The 7,546-nt window shown below is 49.9% G+C and overlaps 1 pseudogene across 1 annotated transcript; it reads right to left on the bottom strand.

The window, feature by feature from the left end:
- Positions 1–1,426: 1,426 nt before the first annotated feature.
- LOC308239502 (hepatoma-derived growth factor-related protein 3-like) lies at positions 1,427–3,731 on the bottom strand (annotated as a pseudogene). The gene is made up of 3 exons: positions 3,192–3,731; positions 2,169–2,235; positions 1,427–1,591 (listed from the first exon to the last, which is right to left on the bottom strand). The product of its transcript is annotated as a hepatoma-derived growth factor-related protein 3-like (transcript).
- Between the last annotated feature and the right edge of the window lie 3,815 nt (positions 3,732–7,546).

The raw sequence follows: 7,546 nt of genomic DNA, 5'->3' as shown, positions 1-7,546 counted from the left end.
CACGGAGGGGGAGGAGGGGAACAAAGCCGCTGAGGAATTCCAAAAGGGGAACTGGGCTCGTTAATATGTTTCGTGACAGGGCTTATGCTTAGTCAACAGTCCCATCTGGTAATCTCATATCCTGTTTTTCTTAACTGTCAGAGCACTGTTTGCTCTGTTTGCTCCTTGCTCGGGGCTGTTTCCTGGAGCAGTTTTAAGGGTTATGTTCCCATCACTGGCGGGGGACCTTGGGGAGTTGAGATAAAACAGACAGCTTTAAAAAAACTTTTATTCTTTCATAATAATATTTTATCCTCTGAAAAGTCATCCTAGACATCAAGATTTCATTTGGCCTGTCCCTAGTATGAGTAGCCTATTGTTAGATATGTCCTGAGCTGGTAAGGACATCCTCCGCAACCTCCCCACAGGTAAAACGCTTCGGGGACACATTGAAACTGCAGCACTTTGCACGTGAGACCCTATCCACACCTCTTATGAAAGCCTTCTCTTTCACTTGCTGCTCCTGGTGCAGGTGAAATTTTGCACCAAAATAAAATTATTTTGCACATGTCCCACTCTGAAACAGTTTCTGGCTGTGTTGTGTTCCTTGCTGTTCAACCAAGTGGAAAATGTTTCTCAACACTGTCCCACAACTCTCAAGAGGAAAAACAAAGCTACTTTTTGGTTGAGTTTTGGAAGATTGTATGTTTCCAGGAATTTTGGTACAGAAATGCAGAGTCATGGGTCCCAAAAAAAGAACACAGGATACTCCTTTGCTGGAGGCTTCTCAGCTCCCTCTGGGAGTTCACCAATGTGTGCTGGCCAGTGTGGGTCGCCCTTAACTTCACAAATACCGGATCACCTGCCTGGTACTGCCGAGAACCTGGACCAGCCATGCAGGCCTCCTCTTCGAGGTCATCCTTGGTCGCCACAACGACCTGTCAGACCCGGAAGAAAGGGAATGCCAGGTGTGCGCAGAGTGTGGCCGGGGTGCCGGGTTATTTTCTGTTTCCCACAATCCTTCATTAAATCATTTTCGTTTATGGACTTTCCAAAGTCACTATATGGGAAAAGGGATTTTGGTCCAGAAATGCAGAGTCCTGGTTCCCAAAAAAGAACACAGGATACTCCTTTGCTGGAGGCTTCTCAGGTCCCTGTGGGAGTTCACCAAAGTGTGCTGGCCAGTGTGGGTCGCCCTAGGTTTAGCAGCGACCAGAGGACCTGCCTTGTACTTCTGAAGCCCTGGACCAGCCATGCATGCTGCTCCCCTTCCAGGTCATTCCTGGTCGCCCCAAAGACGCTTTCTGACTCGGGGAAAAGAAGGAATGCCAGGTGTGTGCAGAGTGTGCCCGGGGTTTCGGGTTATTTTCTCTTTAACTTGGTGCTTAACAGACAAGGATTCTTGCACATAAAAACCAAGCTGCTACTTGCATCACGTAACTTAAGTTCAAGTTCTTTCTTCAGAGTCCTCAAATTGCAGGACGTCATGCAGGCAGTAAAGAGATTTTTCAATATTCTCCCGATCTTGCCTTTGAGCATCATTCAGGAGCAATTTGGGCAATTCATCTCTAAATTCTTCATTTTCATTGGCAAGATGCTGTTCTTCGTCATTCTGTAAGCGTGCCATATCCGGTATGAACTAGTCATGTGCAGCTTTGATGTTATGATAAAGCTATTGTTGCTTCAGCAACGGCGTATGCAGTTTCTTCCCTTGTACCTTGGTGTTCTGCACAGCTCCATGCCACTTGCGAAACAAAATCTGACCCGGGAGAAAAGGGGAATGCCAGATGGGCGCAGAGTGTGCCCGGGGTGCCGGGCTACTTTCTGTTTCCCACAATCCTTCATTAAATCCTTTTCGTTTGCTGGGCTTGCAAAGTTGTCTTTTTAGTGGCTATATGGGAAAAGGGATTTTGGTCCAGAAATGCAGAGTCCTGGGTCCTAAAAAAAGAACACAGGATACTGCTTTGCTGGAGGCTTCTCGGCTCCCTCTGGGAGTTCACCAAAGTGTGCTGGCCAGTGTGGGTAGCCCTAGGTTTAGCAGTGACCAGAGGACCTGCCTTGTACTGCCGAGGCCCTGGACTCGCCCTGCAGGCCGTCCCCTTCAAGGTCATCCTTGTTCACCCCAAAGATGCTTTCTGACTCAGGGAAAAGAGGGAATGCCAGGTGGGCGCAGAGTGTGCCCGGGGTACCGGGTTATTTTGAATTTCCAACAATCCTTCATTAAATCCTTTTCGTTTGCTGGATTTTCCAAAGTCACTATATGGGAAAAGGGCTTTTGATCCAGAAATGCAGAGTCATTGGTCCCAAAAAAAAACACAGGATACTCCTTTGCTGGAGGCTTCTCAGCTCCCTCTGGGAGTTCATCAATGTGTGCTGGCCAGTGTGGGTAGCCCTAGGTTTAGCAACGACCAGCCATGCAGGCCGCCCCTTCCATGGCCATTCTTGGTCACCCCAAATAAGCTTTCTGACTCCGGGAAAAGAAGGAATGCCAGGTGGGCGCAGAGTGTGCCCGGGGTGTCGGCTTACTTTCTGTTTCCCACAATCCTTCATTAAATCCTTTTCGTTTGCTGGGCTTTGCAAAGTTGTCTTTTTAGTTGCTATATGGGAAAAGGGCTTTTGGTCCAGAAATGCAGAGTCCTGGTTCCCAAAAAAAGAACACAGGATACTCCTTTGCTGGAGGCTTCTCAGCTCCCTCTGGGAGTTCACCAATGTGTGCTGGCCAGTGCGGGTCGCCCTAGGTTTAGCAGCGAGCAGAGGACCCGCCTTGTACTGCCGAGGCCCTGGACTCGCCATGCAGGCCGCTCCCCTTCAGGTCATCCTTGGTTGCTCCGAAGATGCTGGTTGACGAAAGGGAAAGGGGGAATGCCAGATGGGCGCAGGGCATGCACGGGGTACAGCGGGACCGGAAAATCAAGGCCTGCCCCACGCCACCGCCCTATACCAATGACTTAAACACGGGTAAAAATGTCTTTTTTTTTTTCTTTCTTTCATTCTCAAAACACAGAAGGGCTACGTTAATCAGTCCAGGCCAACTGGGGTTAATTCAGAGACGACAAGGACCGTGTTGGTTCCTATCGAATCTGAGAATAAGAGACAAGCAAGTGCACAACCTTTCTGTGGTTTCTCTAAACATACAGCGTTCTCCAGGGTGGTTAGTTCCCTGGGCTGGTTTTCTACAGGTCTGAAGTTGTGTGACTTTGCTAGCCTGTTACCCCTCCGCGGTGCTTTTGTTTTTCTCTTTGCAGTCCTTGTCTTCCTCATCCTGGAGACTTCCGGGACTGTATAGAGGTTTCATGAAAGGGTAGGACTGTTTCCCTTTGGAGGCAGTGTTTTCATTCTTTCTTTTGCGTTTTCCATGTTCTTTGCTTGTATCCCGTGTTTACTTGCTGCTTGCATCTGCGGTGTTCCCGCCTTCTCCCTCACTTTCTGAAGAGCTCTGTTGTTGAATTACGCAGTATCCAGTGAAATTTACTCCCAGGTTATTTTGCATTTCCCACAATCCTTCATGAAATCCTTTTTGTTTCCTGGACTTTCCAAAGTTGTTTTTTTAGTCATTATATGGGAAAAGGGATATTGGTCCAGAAATGCACATTCATGGGTCCGAAAAAAACAACACACGGGATACTCCTTTGCTGGAGGCTTCTCAGCTCCCTCTGGGAGTTCACCAATGTGTGCTGGCCAGTGTGGGTCGCCCTTAACTTCACAAATACCGGATCACCTGCCTGGTACTGCCGAGAACCTGGACCAGCCATGCAGGCCGTCTCCTTCCAGGTCATCCTTGGTTGCCACAACGACCTGTCAGACCCGGGGGAAAGAGGGAATGCCAGAAGGGCTCAGAGTGTGCCCGGGATGCCAGGTTATTTTCTGTTTCCCACAATCCTTCATTAAATCCTTTTCGTTTATGGGCTTTCCAAAGTCACTATATGGGAAAAGGGTGCTTTGTCCGGAAATGCAGAGTCCTGGGTCCTAAAAAAAGAACACAGGATACTGCTTTGCTGGAGGCTTCTCGGCTCCCTCTGGGAGTTCACCAAAGTGTGCTGGCCAGTGTGGGTCGCCCTAGGTTTATCAGCCACCAGAGGACCTGCTTTGTACTTTCGAGGCCCTGGACCAGCCATGCAGGCCGCCCCTTCCATGGCCATTCTTGGTCACCCCAAATAAGCTTTCTGACTCCGGGAAAAGAAGGAATGCCAGGTGGGCGCAGAGTGTGCCCGGGGTGTCGGATTACTTTCTGTTTCCCACAATCCTTCATTAAATCCTTTTCGTTTGCTGGGCTTTGCAAAGTTGTCTTTTTAGTTGCTATATGGGAAAAGGGCTTTTGGTCCAGAAATGCAGAGTCCTGGTTCCCAAAAAAAGAACACAGGATACTCCTTTGCTGGAGGCTTCTCAGCTCCCTCTGGGAGTTCACCAATGTGTGCTGGCCAGTGCGGGTCGCCCTAGGTTTAGCAGCGAGCAGAGGACCCGCCTTGTACTGCCGAGGCCCTGGACTCGCCATGCAGGCCGCTCCCCTTCAGGTCATCCTTGGTTGCTCCGAAGATGCTGGTTGACGAAAGGGAAAGGGGGAATGCCAGATGGGCGCAGGGCATGCACGGGGTACAGCGGGACCGGAAAATCAAGGCCTGCCCCACGCCACCGCCCTATACCAATGACTTAAACACGGGTAAAAATGTCTTTTTTTTTTTCTTTCTTTCATTCTCAAAACACAGAAGGGCTACGTTAATCAGTCCAGGCCAACTGGGGTTAATTCAGAGACGACAAGGACCGTGTTGGTTCCTATCGAATCTGAGAATAAGAGACAAGCAAGTGCACAACCTTTCTGTGGTTTCTCTAAACATACAGCGTTCTCCAGGGTGGTTAGTTCCCTGGGCTGGTTTTCTACAGGTCTGAAGTTGTGTGACTTTGCTAGCCTGTTACCCCTCCGCGGTGCTTTTGTTTTTCTCTTTGCAGTCCTTGTCTTCCTCATCCTGGAGACTTCCGGGACTGTATAGAGGTTTCATGAAAGGGTAGGACTGTTTCCCTTTGGAGGCAGTGTTTTCATTCTTTCTTTTGCGTTTTCCATGTTCTTTGCTTGTATCCCGTGTTTACTTGCTGCTTGCATCTGCGGTGTTCCCGCCTTCTCCCTCACTTTCTGAAGAGCTCTGTTGTTGAATTACGCAGTATCCAGTGAAATTTACTCCCAGGTTATTTTGCATTTCCCACAATCCTTCATGAAATCCTTTTTGTTTCCTGGACTTTCCAAAGTTGTTTTTTTAGTCATTATATGGGAAAAGGGATTTTGGTCCAGAAATGCACATTCATGGGTCCGAAAAAAACAACACACGGGGATACTCCTTTGCTGGAGGCTTCTCAGCTCCCTCTGGGAGTTCACCAATGTGTGCTGGCCAGTGTGGGTCGCCCTTAACTTCACAAATACCGGATCACCTGCCTGGTACTGCTGAGAACCTGGACTCGCCATGCAGGCCGTCCTCTTCGAGGTCATCCTTGGTCGCCCCAACGACCTGTCAGACCCGGGGAAAGGGAATGCCAGGTGTGCGCAGAGTGTGGCCGGGGTGCCGGGTTATTTTTGTTTCCCACAATCCTTCATTAAATCCTTTTCGTTTATGGACTTTCCAAAGTCGCTATATGGGAAAAGGGCGCTTTGTCCAGAAATGCAGAGTCCTGGTTCCCAAAAAAGAACACAGGATACTCCTTTGTTGGAGGCTTCTCAGGTCCCTCTGGGAGTTCACCAAAGTGTGCTGGCCAGTGTGGGTCGCCCGAGGTTTAGCAGCGACCAGAGGACCTGCCTTGTACTGCCGAGGCCCTGGACTCGCCCTGCAGGCCGTCCCCTTCAAGGTCATCCTTGTTCGCCCCAAAGATGCTTTCTGACTCAGGGAAAAGAGGGAATGCCAGGTGTGCGCAGAGTGTGGCCGGGGTGCCGGGTTATTTTCTGTTTCCCACAATCCTTCATTAAATCCTTTTCGTTTATGGGCTTTCCAAAGTCGCTATATGGGAAAAGGGCGCTTTGTCCAGAAATGCAGAGTCCTGGTTCCCAAAAAAGAACACAGGATACTCCTTTGCTGGAGGCTTCTCAGGTCCCTCTGGGAGTTCACCAATGTGTGCCGGCCAGTGCGGGTCGCCCTTAACTTCACAAATACCGGATCACCTGCCTGGTACTGCCGAGAACCTGGACCAGCCATGCAGGCCGTCTCCTTCCAGGTCATCCTTGGTTGCCACAACGACCTGTCAGACCCGGGGGAAAGAGGGAATGCCAGAAGGGCTCAGAGTGTGCCCGGGATGCCAGGTTATTTTCTGTTTCCCACAATCCTTCATTAAATCCTTTTCGTTTATGGGCTTTCCAAAGTCACTATATGGGAAAAGGGCGCTTTGTCCAGAAATGCAGAGTCCTGGGTCCTAAAAAAAGAACACAGGATACTGCTTTGCTGGAGACTTCTCGGCTCCCTCTGGGAGTTCACCAAAGTGTGCTGGCCAGTGTGGGTCGCCCTAGGTTTATCAGCCACCAGAGGACCTGCTTTGTACTTCCGAGGCCCTGGACCAGCCATGCAGGCCGCCCCTTCCATGGCCATTCTTGGTCACCCCAAATAAGCTTTCTGACTCCGGGAAAAGAAGGAATGCCAGGTGGGCGCAGAGTGTGCCCGGGGTGTCGGGTTACTTTCTGTTTCCCACAATCCTTCATTAAATCCTTTTCGTTTGCTGGGCTTTGCAAAGTTGTCTTTTTAGTTGCTATATGGGAAAAGGGCTTTTGGTCCAGAAATGCAGAGTCCTGGTTCCCAAAAAAAGAACACAGGATACTCCTTTGCTGGAGGCTTCTCAGCTCCCTCTGGGAGTTCACCAATGTGTGCTGGCCAGTGCGGGTCGCCCTAGGTTTAGCAGCGAGCAGAGGACCCGCCTTGTACTGCCGAGGCCCTGGACTCGCCATGCAGGCCGCTCCCCTTCAGGTCATCCTTGGTTGCTCCGAAGATGCTGGTTGACGAAAGGGAAAGGGGGAATGCCAGATGGGCGCAGGGCATGCACGGGGTACAGCGGGACCGGAAAATCAAGGCCTGCCCCACGCCACCGCCCTATACCAATGACTTAAACACGGGTAAAAATGTCTTTTTTTCTTTCTTTCTTTCATTCTCAAAACACAGAAGGGCTACGTTAATCAGTCCAGGCCAACTGGGGTTAATTCAGAGACGACAAGGACCGTGTTGGTTCCTATCGAATCTGAGAATAAGAGACAAGCAAGTGCACAACCTTTCTGTGGTTTCTCTAAACATACAGCGTTCTCCAGGGTGGTTAGTTCCCTGGGCTGGTTTTCTACAGGTCTGAAGTTGTGTGACTTTGCTAGCCTGTTACCCCTCCGCGGTGCTTTTGTTTTTCTCTTTGCAGTCCTTGTCTTCCTCATCCTGGAGACTTCCGGGACTGTATAGAGGTTTCATGAAAGGGTAGGACTGTTTCCCTTTGGAGGCAGTGTTTTCATTCTTTCTTTTGCGTTTTCCATGTTCTTTGCTTGTATCCCGTGTTTACTTGCTGCTTGCATCTGCGGTGTTCCCGCCTTCTCCCTCACTTTCTGAAGAGCTCTGTTGTTGAA

The sequence above is a fragment of the Plecotus auritus genome (genome assembly GCF_963455305.1).
Source record: "Plecotus auritus genome assembly, chromosome: X".
NCBI classification, from domain to species: domain Eukaryota; kingdom Metazoa; phylum Chordata; class Mammalia; order Chiroptera; family Vespertilionidae; genus Plecotus; species Plecotus auritus.
The sequence above is the reverse complement of the archived record's forward strand: the minus strand, read 5'-3'. Positions and strand labels throughout refer to the sequence as shown.